This window comes from Clavelina lepadiformis, chromosome 4 (assembly GCF_947623445.1).
Source record: "Clavelina lepadiformis chromosome 4, kaClaLepa1.1, whole genome shotgun sequence".
Taxonomy (NCBI): Eukaryota; Metazoa; Chordata; class Ascidiacea; order Aplousobranchia; family Clavelinidae; genus Clavelina; species Clavelina lepadiformis.
The window spans coordinates 18474417-18487058 of NC_135243.1; the positions used below are offsets into that span (position 1 = coordinate 18474417).

A 12642-nucleotide genomic window follows, 5' to 3' on the forward strand; every position below is an offset into this window, starting at 1 on the left:
AATTCGATTGCATAAGAAATTCAAAAACGCAAACAGTGGCTAGAAATTTGATTGAAATATACAGCATGACTAAAATGCTTACAACACCCGGTATTCCCAGGCGGTCACCCATCCAAGTACTAACCGGGCCCGAGGTTGCTTAACTTCCGAGATCGAACGAAATCGGTCTACTCAACCTGGTATGGTCGTAAGCGATTTCAAAAGAAAGAAAATGGCCTTTTCAATTATAATTCGATTGCATAGGAAATTTTACAAAGGCAAACAGTTGCTATAAATTTCATTGAAATATACAGCATGACTAAAATGCTTACAACACCTGGTATTCCCAGGCGGTCACCCATCCAAGTACTAACCGGGCCCGAGGTTGTTTAACTTCCGAGATCGAACGAGAACGGGTCTACTCAACCTGGTATGGTCGTAGGCGATTTCAAAAGAAAGAAAATGGCCTTTTCAATTATAATTCGATTGCATAAAGAGTTTGACAAAGGCAAACAATTGCTAGAAATTTGATTGAAATATACAGCATGACTAAAATGCTTACAACACCTGGTATTCCCAGGCGGTCACCTATCCAAGTACTAACCGGGCCCGAGGTTGCTTAACTTCCGAGATCGAACGAGAACGGGTCTACTCAACCTGGTATGGTCGTAGGCGATTTCAAAAGAAAGAAAATGGCCTTTTAAATTATAATTCGATTGCATAGGAAATTTGACAAAGGCAAACAGTTGCCAGAAATTTGATTGAAATATACAGCATGACTAAAATGCTTACAACACCCGGTATTCCAGGCGGTCACCCATCCAAGTACTAACCGGGCCCGAGGTTGCTTAACTTCCGAGATCGAACGAGATCGGGTCTACTCAACCTGGTATGGTCGTAGGCGAATTCAAAAGAAAGAAAATGGCCTTTTCAATTATAATTCGATTGCATAAGAAATTCAAAAACGCAAACAGTGGCTAGAAATTTGATTGAAATATACAGCATGACTAAAATGCTTACAACACCCGGTATTCCCAGGCGGTCACCCATCCAAGTACTAACCGGGCCCGAGGTTGCTTAACTTCCGAGATCGAACGAAATCGGTCTACTCAACCTGGTATGGTCGTAAGCGATTTCAAAAGAAAGAAAATGGCCCTTTCAATTATAATTCGATTGCATAGGAAATTTTACAAAGGCAAACAGTTGCTAGAAATTTCATTGAAATATACAGCATGACTAAAATGCTTACAACACCTGGTATTCACAGGCGGTCACCCATCCAAGTACTAACCGGGCCCGAGGTTGTTTAACTTCCGAGATCGAACGAGATCGGGTCTACTCAACCTGGTATGGTCGTAGGCGATTTCAAAAGAAAGAAAATGGCCTTTTCAAATATAATTCGCTTGCATAGGAAATTCAAAAACGCAAACAGTTGCTATAAATTTGATTGAAATATACAGCATGACTAAAATGCTTACTACACCCGGTATTCCCAGGCGGTCACCCATCCAAGTACTAACCGGGCCCGAGGTTGCTTAACTTCCGAGATCGAACAAGATCGGGTCTACTCAACCTGGTATGGTCGTAGGCGAATTCAAAAGAAAGAAAATGGCCTTTTCAATTATAATTCGATTGCATAGGAAATTTAAAACGCAAACCGTTGCTAGAAATTTGATTGAAATATACAGCATGACTAAAATGCTTACAACACTCGGTATTCCCTGGCGGTCACCCATCCAAGTACTAACCGAGCGCGAGCTTGCTTAACTTCCGAGATCGAACGAGATCGGGTCTACTCAACCTGGTATGGTCGTAGGCGATTTCAAAAGAAAGAAAATGGCCTTTTAAATTATATTTCGATTGCATAGAGAGTTTGACAAAGGCAAACAATTGCTAGAAATTTGATTGAAATATACAGCATGACTAAAATGCTTACAAAACCCGGTATTCCCAGGCGGTCACCCATCCAAGTACTAACCGGGCCCGAGGTTGCTTAACTTCCGAAATCGAACGAGATCGGATCTACTCAACCTGGTATGGTCGTAGGCGAATTCAAAAGAAAGCAAATGGCCTTTTCAATTATAATTCGATTGCATAGGAAGTTTGACAAAGGCAAACAATTGCTAGAAATTTGATTGAAATATACAGCATGACTAAAATGCTTACAACACCCGGTATTTCCAGGCGGTCACCCATCCAAGTACTAACCGGGCCCGAGGTTGCTTAACTTCCGAGATCGAACGAGATCGGGTCTACTCAACCTGGTATGGTCGTAGGCGATTTCAAAAGAAAGAAAATGGCCTTTTCAATTATAATTCGATTGCATAGGAAGTTTGACAAATGCAAACAGTTGCTAGAAATTTCATTGAAATATACAGCATGACTAAAATGCTTACAACACCCGGTATTCCCAGGCGGTCACCCATCCAAGTACTAACCGGGCTCGAGGTTGCTTAACTTCCAAAATCGAACGAGATCGGGTCTACTCAACCTGGTATGGTCGTAGGCGTTTTCAAAAGAAAGAAAATGGCTTTTTCAATTATAATTCGATTGCATAGGAAGTTTGACAAAAGCAAACAGTTGCTAGAAATTTGATTGAAATATACAGCATGACTAAAATGCTTACAACACCCGGTATTCCCAGGCGGTCACCCATCCAAGTACTAACCGGGCCCGAGGTTGTTTAACTTCCGAGATCGAACGAGATCGGGTCTACTCAACCTGGTATGGTCGTAGACGATTTCAAAAGAAAGAAAATGGCCTTTTCAATTATAATTCGATTGCATAGGAAATTCAAAAACGCAAACAGTTGCTATAAATTTCATTGAAATATACAGCATGACTAAAATGCTTACAAAACCCGGTATTCCCAGGCGGTCACCCATCCAAGTACTAACCGGGCCCGATCGGTTGCTTAACTTCCGAGATCGGGTATACTCAACCTGGTATGGTCGTAGGCGATTTCAAAAGAAAGAAAATGGCCTTTTCAATTATAATTCGATTGCATAGGAAGTTTGACAAAAGCAAACAGTTGCTAGAAATTTGATTGAAATATACAGCATGACTAAAATGCTTACAACACCCGGTATTCCCAGGCGGTCACCCATCCAAGTACTAACCGGGCTCGAGGTTGCTTAACTTCCGAGATCGAACGAGATCGGGTCTACTCAACCTGGTATGGTCGTAGGCGTTTTCGAAAGAAAGAAAATGGCTTTTTCAATTATAATTCGATTGCATAGGATGTTTGACAAAAGCAAACAGTTGCTAGAAATTTCATTGAAATATACAGCATGACTAAAATGCTTACAACACCCGGTATTCCCAGGCGGTCACCCATCCAAGTACTAACCGGGCCCGAGGTTGTTTAACTTCCGAGATCGAACGAGATCGGGTCTACTCAACCTGGTATGGTCGTAGACGATTTCAAAAGAAAGAAAATGGCCTTTTCAATTATAATTCGATTGCATAGGAAATTCAAAAACGCAAACAGTTGCTATAAATTTCATTGAAATATACAGCATGACTAAAATGCTTACAACACCCGGTATTCCCAGGCGGTCACCCATCCAAGTACTAACCGGGCCCGATCGGTTGCTTAACTTCCGAGATCGGGTATACTCAACCTGGTATGGTCGTAGGCGATTTCAAAAGAAAGAAAATGGCCTTTTCAATTATAATTCGATTGCATAGGAAGTTTGACAAAAGCAAACAGTTGCTAGAAATTTGATTGAAATATACAGCATGACTAAAATGCTTACAACACCCGGTATTCCCAGGCGGTCACCCATCCAAGTACTAACCGGGCTCGAGGTTGCTTAACTTCCGAGATCGAACGAGATCGGGTCTACTCAACCTGGTATGGTCGTAGGCGTTTTCGAAAGAAAGAAAATGGCTTTTTCAATTATAATTCGATTGCATAGGATGTTTGACAAAAGCAAACAGTTGCTAGAAATTTCATTGAAATATACAGCATGACTAAAATGCTTACAACACCCGGTATTCCCAGGCGGTCACCCATCCAAGTACTAACCGGGCCCGAGGTTGCTTAACTTCTGAGATCGAACGAGATCGGGTCTACTCAACCTGGTATGGTCGTAGGCAAATTCAAAAAAAGAAAATGGCCTTTTCAATTATAATTCGATTGCATAGGAAATTCGAAAAGCAAACAGTTGCTATAAATTTGATTGAAATATACAGCATGACTAAAATGCTTACAACACTAGGTATTCCCAGGCGGCCACCCATCCAAGTACTAACCGGGCCCGAGGTTGCTTAACTTCCGAGATCGAACGAGATCGGGTCCACTCAACCTGGTATGGTCGTAGGCGATTTCAAAAGAAAGAAAATGGCCTTTTCAATTATAATTCGATTGCATAGGAAATTTGACAAAAGCAAACAGTTGCTATAAATTTGATTGAAATATACAGCATGACTAAAATGCTTACAACACCCGGTATTCCTAGGCGGTCACCCATCCAAGTACTAACCGGGCCCGAGGTTGCTTAACTTCCGAGATCGAACGAGAACGGGTCTACTCAACCTGGTATGGTCGTAGGCGATTTCAAAAGAAAGAAAATGGCCTTTTAAATTATAATTCGATTGCATAAGAAATTCAAAAACGCAAACAGTTGCTAGAAATTTGATTGAAATATACAGCATGACTAAAATGCTTACAACACCCGGTATTCCCAGGCGGTCACCCATCCAAGTACTAACCGGGCCCGAGGTTGTTTAACTTCCGAGATCGAACGAGATCGGGTCTACTCAACCTGGTATGGTCGTAGGCGATTTCAAAAGAAAGAAAATGGCCTTTTCAAATATAATTCGCTTGCATAGGAAATTCAAAAACGCAAACAGTTGCTATAAATTTGATTGAAATATACAGCATGACTAAAATGCTTACAACACCCGGTAATCCCAGGCGGTTCACCATCCAAGTACTAACCGGGCCCGAAGTTGCTTAACTTCCGAGATCGAACGAGATCGGGTCTACTCAACCTTGTATGGTCGTAGGCGAATTCAAAAGAAAGAAAATGGCCTTTTCAATTATAATTCGATTGCATAAGAAATTTAAAAACGCAAACCGTTGCTAGAAATTTGATTGAAATATACAGCATGACTAAAATGCTTACAACACTCGGTATTCCCAGGCGGTCACCCATCCAAGTACTAACCGGGCCCGAGGTTGCTTAACTTCCGAGATCGAACGAGATCGGGTCTACTCAACCTGGTATGGTCGTAGGCGATTTCAAAAGAAAGAAAATGGCCTTTTCAATTATAATTCGATTGCATAGAGAGTTTGACAAAGGCAAACAATTGCTAGAAGTTTGATTGAAATATACAGCATGACTAAAATGCTTACAAAACCCGGTATTCCCAGGCAGTCACCCATCCAAGTACTAACCGGGGCCGAGGTTGCTTAACTTCCGAGATCGAACTAGATCGGGTCTACTCAACCTGGTATGGTCGTAGGCGAATTCAAAAGAAAGCAAATGGCCTTTTCAATTATAATTCGATTGCATAAGAAATTCAAAAACGCAAACAGTGGCTAGAAATTTGATTGAAATATACAGCATGACTAAAATGCTTACAACACCCGGTATTCCCAGGCGGTCACCCATCCAAGTACTAACCGGGCCCGAGGTTGCTTAACTTCCGAGATCGAACGAAATCGGTCTACTCAACCTGGTATGGTCGTAAGCGATTTCAAAAGAAAGAAAATGGCCTTTTCAATTATAATTCGATTGCATAGGAAATTTTACAAAGGCAAACAGTTGCTATAAATTTCATTGAAATATACAGCATGACTAAAATGCTTACAACACCTGGTATTCCCAGGCGGTCACCCATCCAAGTACTAACCGGGCCCGAGGTTGTTTAACTTCCGAGATCGAACGAGAACGGGTCTACTCAACCTGGTATGGTCGTAGGCGATTTCAAAAGAAAGAAAATGGCCTTTTCAATTATAATTCGATTGCATAAAGAGTTTGACAAAGGCAAACAATTGCTAGAAATTTGATTGAAATATACAGCATGACTAAAATGCTTACAACACCTGGTATTCCCAGGCGGTCACCTATCCAAGTACTAACCGGGCCCGAGGTTGCTTAACTTCCGAGATCGAACGAGAACGGGTCTACTCAACCTGGTATGGTCGTAGGCGATTTCAAAAGAAAGAAAATGGCCTTTTAAATTATAATTCGATTGCATAGGAAATTTGACAAAGGCAAACAGTTGCCAGAAATTTGATTGAAATATACAGCATGACTAAAATGCTTACAACACCCGGTATTCCAGGCGGTCACCCATCCAAGTACTAACCGGGCCCGAGGTTGCTTAACTTCCGAGATCGAACGAGATCGGGTCTACTCAACCTGGTATGGTCGTAGGCGAATTCAAAAGAAAGAAAATGGCCTTTTCAATTATAATTCGATTGCATAAGAAATTCAAAAACGCAAACAGTGGCTAGAAATTTGATTGAAATATACAGCATGACTAAAATGCTTACAACACCCGGTATTCCCAGGCGGTCACCCATCCAAGTACTAACCGGGCCCGAGGTTGCTTAACTTCCGAGATCGAACGAAATCGGTCTACTCAACCTGGTATGGTCGTAAGCGATTTCAAAAGAAAGAAAATGGCCCTTTCAATTATAATTCGATTGCATAGGAAATTTTACAAAGGCAAACAGTTGCTAGAAATTTCATTGAAATATACAGCATGACTAAAATGCTTACAACACCTGGTATTCACAGGCGGTCACCCATCCAAGTACTAACCGGGCCCGAGGTTGTTTAACTTCCGAGATCGAACGAGATCGGGTCTACTCAACCTGGTATGGTCGTAGGCGATTTCAAAAGAAAGAAAATGGCCTTTTCAAATATAATTCGCTTGCATAGGAAATTCAAAAACGCAAACAGTTGCTATAAATTTGATTGAAATATACAGCATGACTAAAATGCTTACTACACCCGGTATTCCCAGGCGGTCACCCATCCAAGTACTAACCGGGCCCGAGGTTGCTTAACTTCCGAGATCGAACAAGATCGGGTCTACTCAACCTGGTATGGTCGTAGGCGAATTCAAAAGAAAGAAAATGGCCTTTTCAATTATAATTCGATTGCATAGGAAATTTAAAACGCAAACCGTTGCTAGAAATTTGATTGAAATATACAGCATGACTAAAATGCTTACAACACTCGGTATTCCCTGGCGGTCACCCATCCAAGTACTAACCGAGCGCGAGCTTGCTTAACTTCCGAGATCGAACGAGATCGGGTCTACTCAACCTGGTATGGTCGTAGGCGATTTCAAAAGAAAGAAAATGGCCTTTTAAATTATAATTCGATTGCATAGAGAGTTTGACAAAGGCAAACAATTGCTAGAAATTTGATTGAAATATACAGCATGACTAAAATGCTTACAAAACCCGGTATTCCCAGGCGGTCACCCATCCAAGTACTAACCGGGCCCGAGGTTGCTTAACTTCCGAAATCGAACGAGATCGGATCTACTCAACCTGGTATGGTCGTAGGCGAATTCAAAAGAAAGCAAATGGCCTTTTCAATTATAATTCGATTGCATAGGAAGTTTGACAAAGGCAAACAATTGCTAGAAATTTGATTGAAATATACAGCATGACTAAAATGCTTACAACACCCGGTATTTCCAGGCGGTCACCCATCCAAGTACTAACCGGGCCCGAGGTTGCTTAACTTCCGAGATCGAACGAGATCGGGTCTACTCAACCTGGTATGGTCGTAGGCGATTTCAAAAGAAAGAAAATGGCCTTTTCAATTATAATTCGATTGCATAGGAAGTTTGACAAATGCAAACAGTTGCTAGAAATTTCATTGAAATATACAGCATGACTAAAATGCTTACAACACCCGGTATTCCCAGGCGGTCACCCATCCAAGTACTAACCGGGCTCGAGGTTGCTTAACTTCCAAAATCGAACGAGATCGGGTCTACTCAACCTGGTATGGTCGTAGGCGTTTTCAAAAGAAAGAAAATGGCTTTTTCAATTATAATTCGATTGCATAGGAAGTTTGACAAAAGCAAACAGTTGCTAGAAATTTGATTGAAATATACAGCATGACTAAAATGCTTACAACACCCGGTATTCCCAGGCGGTCACCCATCCAAGTACTAACCGGGCCCGAGGTTGTTTAACTTCCGAGATCGAACGAGATCGGGTCTACTCAACCTGGTATGGTCGTAGACGATTTCAAAAGAAAGAAAATGGCCTTTTCAATTATAATTCGATTGCATAGGAAATTCAAAAACGCAAACAGTTGCTATAAATTTCATTGAAATATACAGCATGACTAAAATGCTTACAACACCCGGTATTCCCAGGCGGTCACCCATCCAAGTACTAACCGGGCCCGATCGGTTGCTTAACTTCCGAGATCGGGTATACTCAACCTGGTATGGTCGTAGGCGATTTCAAAAGAAAGAAAATGGCCTTTTCAATTATAATTCGATTGCATAGGAAGTTTGACAAAAGCAAACAGTTGCTAGAAATTTGATTGAAATATACAGCATGACTAAAATGCTTACAACACCCGGTATTCCCAGGCGGTCACCCATCCAAGTACTAACCGGGCCCGAGGTTGCTTAACTTCCGAGATCGAACGAGATCGGGTCTACTCAACCTGGTATGGTCGTAGGCGATTTCAAAACAAAGAAAATGGCCTTTTCAATTATAATTCGATTGCATAGGAAGTTTTACAAAGGCAAACAGTTGCTAGAAATTTCATTGAAATATACAGCATGACTAAAATGCTTACAACACCTGGTATTCCCAGGCGGTCACCCATCCAAGTACTAACCGGGCCCGAGGTTGTTTAACTTCCGAGATCGAACGAGATCGGGTCTACTCAACCTTGTATGGTCGTAGGCGAATTCAAAAGAAAGAAAATGGCCTTTTCAATTATAATTCGATTGCATAAGAAATTTAAAAACGCAAACCGTTGCTAGAAATTTGATTGAAATATACAGCATGACTAAAATGCTTACAACACTCGGTATTCCCAGGCGGTCACCCATCCAAGTACTAACCGGGCCCGAGGTTGCTTAACTTCCGAGATCGAACGAGATCGGGTCTACTCAACCTGGTATGGTCGTAGGCGATTTCAAAAGAAAGAAAATGGCCTTTTCAATTATAATTCGATTGCATAAAGAATTTGACAAAGGCAAACAATTGCTAGAAATTTGATTGAAATATACAGCATGACTAAAATGCTTACAACACCTGGTATTCCCAGGCGGTCACCCATCCAAGTACTAACCGGGCCCGAGGTTGCTTAACTTCCGAGATCGAACGAGAACGGGTGTACTCAACCTGGTATGGTCGTAGGCGATTTCAAAAGAAAGAAAATGGCCTTTTAAATTATAATTCGATTGCATAGGAAATTTGACAAAGGCAAACAGTTGCCAGAAATTTGATTGAAATATACAGCATGACTAAAATGCTTACAACACCCGGTATTCCAGGCGGTCACCCATCCAAGTACTAACCGGGCCCGAGGTTGCTTAACTTCCGAGATCGAACGAGATCGGGTCTACTCAACCTGGTATGGTCGTAGGCGAATTCAAAGGAAAGAAAATGGCCTTTTCAATTATAATTCGATTGCATAAAAAATTCAAAAACGCAAACAGTGGCTAGAAATTTCATTGAAATATACAGCATGACTAAAATGCTTACAACACCCGGTATTCCCAGGCGGTCACCCATCCAAGTACTAACCGGGCCCGAGGTTGCTTAACTTCCGAGATCGAACGAAATGGGTCTACTCAACCTGGTATGGTCGTAAGCGATTTCAAAAGAAAGAAAATGGCCTTTTCAATTATAATTCGATTGCATAGGAAATTTTACAAAGGCAAACAGTTGCTAGAAATTTCATTGAAATATACAGCATGACTAAAATGCTTACAACACCTGGTATTCCCAGGCGGTCACCCATCCAAGTACTAACCGGGCCCGAGGTTGTTTAACTTCCGAGATCGAACGAGATCGGGTCTACTCAACCTGGTATGGTCGTAGGCGATTTCAAAAAAAAGAAAATGGCCTTTTCAAATATAATTCGCTTGCATAGGAAATTCAAAAACGCAAACAGTTGCTATAAATTTGATTGAAATATACAGCATGACTAAAATGCTTACAACACCCGGTATTCCCAGGCGGTCACCCATCCAAGTACTAACCGGGCCCGAGGTTGCTTAACTTCCGAGATCGAACGAGATCGGGTCTACTCAACCTGGTATGGTCGTAGGCGAATTCAAAAGAAAGAAAATGGCCTTTTCAATTATAATTCGATTGCATAAGAAATTTAAAAACGCAAACCGTTGCTAGAAATTTGATTGAAATATACAGCATGACTAAAATGCTTACAACACTCGGTATTCCCAGGCGGTCACCCATCCAAGTACTAACCGGGCCCGAGCTTGCTTAACTTCCGAGATCGAACGAGATCGGGTCTACTCAACCTGGTATGGTCGTAGGCGATTTCAAAATAAAGAAAATGGCCTTTTCAATTATAATTCGATTGCATAGAGAGTTTGAAAAAGGCAAACAATTGCTAGAAATTTGATTGAAATATACAGCATGACTAAAATGCTTACAAAACCCGGTATTCCCAGGCGGTCACCCATCCAAGTACTAACCGGGCCCGAGGTTGCTTAACTTCCGAGATCGAACGAGATCGGGTCTACTCAACCTGGTATGGTCGTAGGCGAATTCAAAAGAAAGCAAATGGCCTTTTCAATTATAATTCGATTGCATAGGAAGTTTGACAAAGGCAAACAATTGCTAGAAATTTGATTGAAATATACAGCATGACTAAAATGCTTACAAAACCCGGTATTCCCAGGCGGTCACCCATCCAAGTACTAACCGGGCCCGAGGTTGCTTAACTTCCGAGATCGAACGAGATCGGGTCTACTCAACCTGGTATGGTCGTAGGCGAATTCAAAAGAAAGCAAATGGCCTTTTCAATTATAATTCGATTGCATAGGAAGTTTGACAAAGGCAAACAATTGCTGGAAATTTGATTGAAATATACAGCATGACTAAAATGCTTACAACACCCGGTATTCCCAGGCGGTCACCCATCCAAGTACTAACCGGGCCCGATCGGTTGCTTAACTTCCGAGATCGGGTATACTCAACCTGGTATGGTCGTAGGCGATTTCAAAAGAAAGAAAATGGCCTTTTCAATTATAATTCGATTGCATAGGAAGTTTGACAAAAGCAAACAGTTGCTAGAAATTTGATTGAAATATACAGCATGACTAAAATGCTTACAACACCCGGTATTCCCAGGCGGTCACCCATCCAAGTACTAACCGGGCCCGAGGTTGCTTAACTACCGAGATCGAACGAGATCGGGTCTACTCAACCTGGTATGGTCGTAGGCGATTTCAAAACAAAGAAAATGGCCTTTTCAATTATAATTCGATTGCATAGGAAGTTTTACAAAGGCAAACAGTTGCTAGAAATTTCATTGAAATATACAGCATGACTAAAATGCTTACAACACCTGGTATTCCCAGGCGGTCACCCATCCAAGTACTAACCGGGCCCGAGGTTGTTTAACTTCCGAGATCGAACGAGATCGGGTCTACTCAACCTGGTATGGTCGTAGGGGATTTCAAAAGAAAGAAAATGGCCTTTTCAAATATAATTCGCTTGCATAGGAAATTCAAAAACGCAAACAGTTGCTATAAATTTGATTGAAATATACAGCATGACTAAAATGCTTACAACACCCGGTATTCCCAGGCGGTCACCCATCCAAGTACTAACCGGGCCCGAGGTTGCTTAACTTCCGAGATCGAACGAGATCGGGTTTACTCAACCTGGTATGGTCGTAGGCGAAGTCAAAAGAAAGAAAATGGCTTTTTCAATTATAATTCGATTGCATAGAGAGTTTGACAAGGGCAAACAATTGCTAGAAATTTGATTGAAATATACAGCATGACTAAAATGCTTACAAAACCCGGTATTCCCAGGCGGTCACCCATCCAAGTACTAACCGGGCCCGAGGTTGTTTAACTTCCGAGATCGAACGAGATCGGGTCTACTCAACCTGGTATGGTCGTAGGCGAATTCAAAAGAAAGCAAATGGCCTTTTCAATTATAATTCGATTGCATAGGAAGTTTGACAAAAGCAAACAATTGCTAGAAATTTGATTGAAATATACAGCATGACTAAAATGCTTACAACACCCGGTATTCCCAGGCGGTCACCCATCCAAGTACTAACCGGGCCCGAGGTTGCTTAACTTCCGAGATCGAACGAGATCGGGTATACTCAACCTGGTATGATCGTAGGCGATTTCAAAAGAAAGAAAATGGCCTTTTCAATTATAATTCGATTGCATAGGAAGTTTGACAAAAGCAAACAGTTGCTAGAAATTTCATTGAAATATACAGCATGACTAAAATGCTTACAACATCCGGTATTCCCAGGCGGTCACCCATCCAAGTACTAACCGGGCCCGAGGTTGCTTAACTTCCGAGATCGAACGAGATCGGGTCTACTCAACCTGGTATGGTCGTAGGCGTTTTCAAAAGAAAGAAAATGGCTTTTTCAATTATAATTCGATTGAATAGGAAGTTTGACAAAAGCAAACAGTTGCTAGAAATTTCATTGA

At 41.6% G+C, this 12642-nt stretch overlaps 42 non-coding genes and 13 pseudogenes across 42 annotated transcripts; all 55 read right to left on the reverse strand.

Annotated features, from left to right (window-relative positions):
- Window positions 1–75: 75 nt before the first annotated feature.
- LOC143454721 (5S ribosomal RNA) lies at window positions 76–193 on the reverse strand. Its single transcript, XR_013116331.1, has one exon. It is a non-coding gene; the product is annotated as a 5S ribosomal RNA (ribosomal RNA).
- A 111-nt stretch (window positions 194–304) lies between these two features.
- Window positions 305–423, reverse strand: LOC143454436 (5S ribosomal RNA). Its single transcript, XR_013116059.1, has one exon. It is a non-coding gene; the product is annotated as a 5S ribosomal RNA (ribosomal RNA).
- Window positions 424–534: 111 nt separating this feature from the next.
- On the reverse strand, window positions 535–653 carry LOC143454941 (5S ribosomal RNA). The gene has a single exon (XR_013116542.1). It is a non-coding gene; the product is annotated as a 5S ribosomal RNA (ribosomal RNA).
- Window positions 654–764: 111 nt separating this feature from the next.
- LOC143454923 (5S ribosomal RNA) lies at window positions 765–882 on the reverse strand. The gene has a single exon (XR_013116525.1). It is a non-coding gene; the product is annotated as a 5S ribosomal RNA (ribosomal RNA).
- A 110-nt stretch (window positions 883–992) lies between these two features.
- On the reverse strand, window positions 993–1110 carry LOC143454722 (5S ribosomal RNA). The gene has a single exon (XR_013116332.1). It is a non-coding gene; the product is annotated as a 5S ribosomal RNA (ribosomal RNA).
- Window positions 1111–1221: 111 nt separating this feature from the next.
- On the reverse strand, window positions 1222–1340 carry LOC143453782 (5S ribosomal RNA). The gene has a single exon (XR_013115435.1). It is a non-coding gene; the product is annotated as a 5S ribosomal RNA (ribosomal RNA).
- Window positions 1341–1450: 110 nt separating this feature from the next.
- Window positions 1451–1569, reverse strand: LOC143455015 (5S ribosomal RNA). Its single transcript, XR_013116614.1, has one exon. It is a non-coding gene; the product is annotated as a 5S ribosomal RNA (ribosomal RNA).
- Window positions 1570–1678: 109 nt separating this feature from the next.
- On the reverse strand, window positions 1679–1797 carry LOC143455785 (5S ribosomal RNA; annotated as a pseudogene).
- A 111-nt stretch (window positions 1798–1908) lies between these two features.
- On the reverse strand, window positions 1909–2027 carry LOC143455636 (5S ribosomal RNA; annotated as a pseudogene).
- A 111-nt stretch (window positions 2028–2138) lies between these two features.
- LOC143454045 (5S ribosomal RNA) lies at window positions 2139–2257 on the reverse strand. Its single transcript, XR_013115688.1, has one exon. It is a non-coding gene; the product is annotated as a 5S ribosomal RNA (ribosomal RNA).
- Window positions 2258–2368: 111 nt separating this feature from the next.
- LOC143455678 (5S ribosomal RNA) lies at window positions 2369–2487 on the reverse strand (annotated as a pseudogene).
- Window positions 2488–2598: 111 nt separating this feature from the next.
- LOC143453843 (5S ribosomal RNA) lies at window positions 2599–2717 on the reverse strand. The gene has a single exon (XR_013115494.1). It is a non-coding gene; the product is annotated as a 5S ribosomal RNA (ribosomal RNA).
- A 110-nt stretch (window positions 2718–2827) lies between these two features.
- LOC143457177 (5S ribosomal RNA) lies at window positions 2828–2938 on the reverse strand (annotated as a pseudogene).
- A 111-nt stretch (window positions 2939–3049) lies between these two features.
- Window positions 3050–3168, reverse strand: LOC143454265 (5S ribosomal RNA). Its single transcript, XR_013115898.1, has one exon. It is a non-coding gene; the product is annotated as a 5S ribosomal RNA (ribosomal RNA).
- Window positions 3169–3279: 111 nt separating this feature from the next.
- Window positions 3280–3398, reverse strand: LOC143453845 (5S ribosomal RNA). Its single transcript, XR_013115495.1, has one exon. It is a non-coding gene; the product is annotated as a 5S ribosomal RNA (ribosomal RNA).
- A 110-nt stretch (window positions 3399–3508) lies between these two features.
- On the reverse strand, window positions 3509–3619 carry LOC143456898 (5S ribosomal RNA; annotated as a pseudogene).
- A 111-nt stretch (window positions 3620–3730) lies between these two features.
- Window positions 3731–3849, reverse strand: LOC143454266 (5S ribosomal RNA). Its single transcript, XR_013115899.1, has one exon. It is a non-coding gene; the product is annotated as a 5S ribosomal RNA (ribosomal RNA).
- A 111-nt stretch (window positions 3850–3960) lies between these two features.
- On the reverse strand, window positions 3961–4079 carry LOC143454141 (5S ribosomal RNA). Its single transcript, XR_013115780.1, has one exon. It is a non-coding gene; the product is annotated as a 5S ribosomal RNA (ribosomal RNA).
- A 108-nt stretch (window positions 4080–4187) lies between these two features.
- Window positions 4188–4306, reverse strand: LOC143454547 (5S ribosomal RNA). The gene has a single exon (XR_013116164.1). It is a non-coding gene; the product is annotated as a 5S ribosomal RNA (ribosomal RNA).
- Window positions 4307–4417: 111 nt separating this feature from the next.
- Window positions 4418–4536, reverse strand: LOC143454820 (5S ribosomal RNA). Its single transcript, XR_013116426.1, has one exon. It is a non-coding gene; the product is annotated as a 5S ribosomal RNA (ribosomal RNA).
- A 110-nt stretch (window positions 4537–4646) lies between these two features.
- On the reverse strand, window positions 4647–4765 carry LOC143453575 (5S ribosomal RNA). The gene has a single exon (XR_013115236.1). It is a non-coding gene; the product is annotated as a 5S ribosomal RNA (ribosomal RNA).
- A 110-nt stretch (window positions 4766–4875) lies between these two features.
- Window positions 4876–4994, reverse strand: LOC143456836 (5S ribosomal RNA; annotated as a pseudogene).
- Window positions 4995–5104: 110 nt separating this feature from the next.
- LOC143454150 (5S ribosomal RNA) lies at window positions 5105–5223 on the reverse strand. Its single transcript, XR_013115787.1, has one exon. It is a non-coding gene; the product is annotated as a 5S ribosomal RNA (ribosomal RNA).
- A 111-nt stretch (window positions 5224–5334) lies between these two features.
- Window positions 5335–5453, reverse strand: LOC143456453 (5S ribosomal RNA; annotated as a pseudogene).
- A 110-nt stretch (window positions 5454–5563) lies between these two features.
- Window positions 5564–5681, reverse strand: LOC143454723 (5S ribosomal RNA). Its single transcript, XR_013116333.1, has one exon. It is a non-coding gene; the product is annotated as a 5S ribosomal RNA (ribosomal RNA).
- A 111-nt stretch (window positions 5682–5792) lies between these two features.
- Window positions 5793–5911, reverse strand: LOC143454438 (5S ribosomal RNA). Its single transcript, XR_013116061.1, has one exon. It is a non-coding gene; the product is annotated as a 5S ribosomal RNA (ribosomal RNA).
- A 111-nt stretch (window positions 5912–6022) lies between these two features.
- Window positions 6023–6141, reverse strand: LOC143454942 (5S ribosomal RNA). The gene has a single exon (XR_013116543.1). It is a non-coding gene; the product is annotated as a 5S ribosomal RNA (ribosomal RNA).
- Window positions 6142–6252: 111 nt separating this feature from the next.
- Window positions 6253–6370, reverse strand: LOC143454924 (5S ribosomal RNA). The gene has a single exon (XR_013116526.1). It is a non-coding gene; the product is annotated as a 5S ribosomal RNA (ribosomal RNA).
- Window positions 6371–6480: 110 nt separating this feature from the next.
- LOC143454724 (5S ribosomal RNA) lies at window positions 6481–6598 on the reverse strand. Its single transcript, XR_013116334.1, has one exon. It is a non-coding gene; the product is annotated as a 5S ribosomal RNA (ribosomal RNA).
- A 111-nt stretch (window positions 6599–6709) lies between these two features.
- LOC143453783 (5S ribosomal RNA) lies at window positions 6710–6828 on the reverse strand. Its single transcript, XR_013115436.1, has one exon. It is a non-coding gene; the product is annotated as a 5S ribosomal RNA (ribosomal RNA).
- Window positions 6829–6938: 110 nt separating this feature from the next.
- LOC143455016 (5S ribosomal RNA) lies at window positions 6939–7057 on the reverse strand. Its single transcript, XR_013116615.1, has one exon. It is a non-coding gene; the product is annotated as a 5S ribosomal RNA (ribosomal RNA).
- Window positions 7058–7166: 109 nt separating this feature from the next.
- LOC143455786 (5S ribosomal RNA) lies at window positions 7167–7285 on the reverse strand (annotated as a pseudogene).
- Window positions 7286–7396: 111 nt separating this feature from the next.
- LOC143455637 (5S ribosomal RNA) lies at window positions 7397–7515 on the reverse strand (annotated as a pseudogene).
- A 111-nt stretch (window positions 7516–7626) lies between these two features.
- LOC143454046 (5S ribosomal RNA) lies at window positions 7627–7745 on the reverse strand. Its single transcript, XR_013115689.1, has one exon. It is a non-coding gene; the product is annotated as a 5S ribosomal RNA (ribosomal RNA).
- Window positions 7746–7856: 111 nt separating this feature from the next.
- Window positions 7857–7975, reverse strand: LOC143455679 (5S ribosomal RNA; annotated as a pseudogene).
- A 111-nt stretch (window positions 7976–8086) lies between these two features.
- LOC143453846 (5S ribosomal RNA) lies at window positions 8087–8205 on the reverse strand. Its single transcript, XR_013115496.1, has one exon. It is a non-coding gene; the product is annotated as a 5S ribosomal RNA (ribosomal RNA).
- Window positions 8206–8315: 110 nt separating this feature from the next.
- Window positions 8316–8426, reverse strand: LOC143456899 (5S ribosomal RNA; annotated as a pseudogene).
- A 111-nt stretch (window positions 8427–8537) lies between these two features.
- LOC143456432 (5S ribosomal RNA) lies at window positions 8538–8656 on the reverse strand. Its single transcript, XR_013117053.1, has one exon. It is a non-coding gene; the product is annotated as a 5S ribosomal RNA (ribosomal RNA).
- A 111-nt stretch (window positions 8657–8767) lies between these two features.
- LOC143454608 (5S ribosomal RNA) lies at window positions 8768–8886 on the reverse strand. Its single transcript, XR_013116222.1, has one exon. It is a non-coding gene; the product is annotated as a 5S ribosomal RNA (ribosomal RNA).
- A 110-nt stretch (window positions 8887–8996) lies between these two features.
- On the reverse strand, window positions 8997–9115 carry LOC143454151 (5S ribosomal RNA). The gene has a single exon (XR_013115788.1). It is a non-coding gene; the product is annotated as a 5S ribosomal RNA (ribosomal RNA).
- Window positions 9116–9226: 111 nt separating this feature from the next.
- LOC143457847 (5S ribosomal RNA) lies at window positions 9227–9345 on the reverse strand. The gene has a single exon (XR_013117521.1). It is a non-coding gene; the product is annotated as a 5S ribosomal RNA (ribosomal RNA).
- Window positions 9346–9456: 111 nt separating this feature from the next.
- LOC143454925 (5S ribosomal RNA) lies at window positions 9457–9574 on the reverse strand. Its single transcript, XR_013116527.1, has one exon. It is a non-coding gene; the product is annotated as a 5S ribosomal RNA (ribosomal RNA).
- Window positions 9575–9684: 110 nt separating this feature from the next.
- Window positions 9685–9802, reverse strand: LOC143455688 (5S ribosomal RNA; annotated as a pseudogene).
- A 111-nt stretch (window positions 9803–9913) lies between these two features.
- Window positions 9914–10032, reverse strand: LOC143457055 (5S ribosomal RNA). The gene has a single exon (XR_013117112.1). It is a non-coding gene; the product is annotated as a 5S ribosomal RNA (ribosomal RNA).
- Window positions 10033–10142: 110 nt separating this feature from the next.
- LOC143456443 (5S ribosomal RNA) lies at window positions 10143–10261 on the reverse strand. The gene has a single exon (XR_013117054.1). It is a non-coding gene; the product is annotated as a 5S ribosomal RNA (ribosomal RNA).
- A 110-nt stretch (window positions 10262–10371) lies between these two features.
- On the reverse strand, window positions 10372–10490 carry LOC143454852 (5S ribosomal RNA). The gene has a single exon (XR_013116457.1). It is a non-coding gene; the product is annotated as a 5S ribosomal RNA (ribosomal RNA).
- A 111-nt stretch (window positions 10491–10601) lies between these two features.
- Window positions 10602–10720, reverse strand: LOC143454221 (5S ribosomal RNA). The gene has a single exon (XR_013115856.1). It is a non-coding gene; the product is annotated as a 5S ribosomal RNA (ribosomal RNA).
- A 111-nt stretch (window positions 10721–10831) lies between these two features.
- LOC143454222 (5S ribosomal RNA) lies at window positions 10832–10950 on the reverse strand. The gene has a single exon (XR_013115857.1). It is a non-coding gene; the product is annotated as a 5S ribosomal RNA (ribosomal RNA).
- A 111-nt stretch (window positions 10951–11061) lies between these two features.
- On the reverse strand, window positions 11062–11172 carry LOC143456900 (5S ribosomal RNA; annotated as a pseudogene).
- A 111-nt stretch (window positions 11173–11283) lies between these two features.
- On the reverse strand, window positions 11284–11402 carry LOC143453606 (5S ribosomal RNA). Its single transcript, XR_013115266.1, has one exon. It is a non-coding gene; the product is annotated as a 5S ribosomal RNA (ribosomal RNA).
- A 111-nt stretch (window positions 11403–11513) lies between these two features.
- LOC143454159 (5S ribosomal RNA) lies at window positions 11514–11632 on the reverse strand. Its single transcript, XR_013115796.1, has one exon. It is a non-coding gene; the product is annotated as a 5S ribosomal RNA (ribosomal RNA).
- Window positions 11633–11742: 110 nt separating this feature from the next.
- On the reverse strand, window positions 11743–11861 carry LOC143453570 (5S ribosomal RNA). The gene has a single exon (XR_013115231.1). It is a non-coding gene; the product is annotated as a 5S ribosomal RNA (ribosomal RNA).
- Window positions 11862–11972: 111 nt separating this feature from the next.
- LOC143454624 (5S ribosomal RNA) lies at window positions 11973–12091 on the reverse strand. The gene has a single exon (XR_013116237.1). It is a non-coding gene; the product is annotated as a 5S ribosomal RNA (ribosomal RNA).
- A 111-nt stretch (window positions 12092–12202) lies between these two features.
- Window positions 12203–12321, reverse strand: LOC143457132 (5S ribosomal RNA). The gene has a single exon (XR_013117120.1). It is a non-coding gene; the product is annotated as a 5S ribosomal RNA (ribosomal RNA).
- Window positions 12322–12432: 111 nt separating this feature from the next.
- Window positions 12433–12551, reverse strand: LOC143454269 (5S ribosomal RNA). Its single transcript, XR_013115902.1, has one exon. It is a non-coding gene; the product is annotated as a 5S ribosomal RNA (ribosomal RNA).
- Between the last annotated feature and the right edge of the window lie 91 nt (window positions 12552–12642).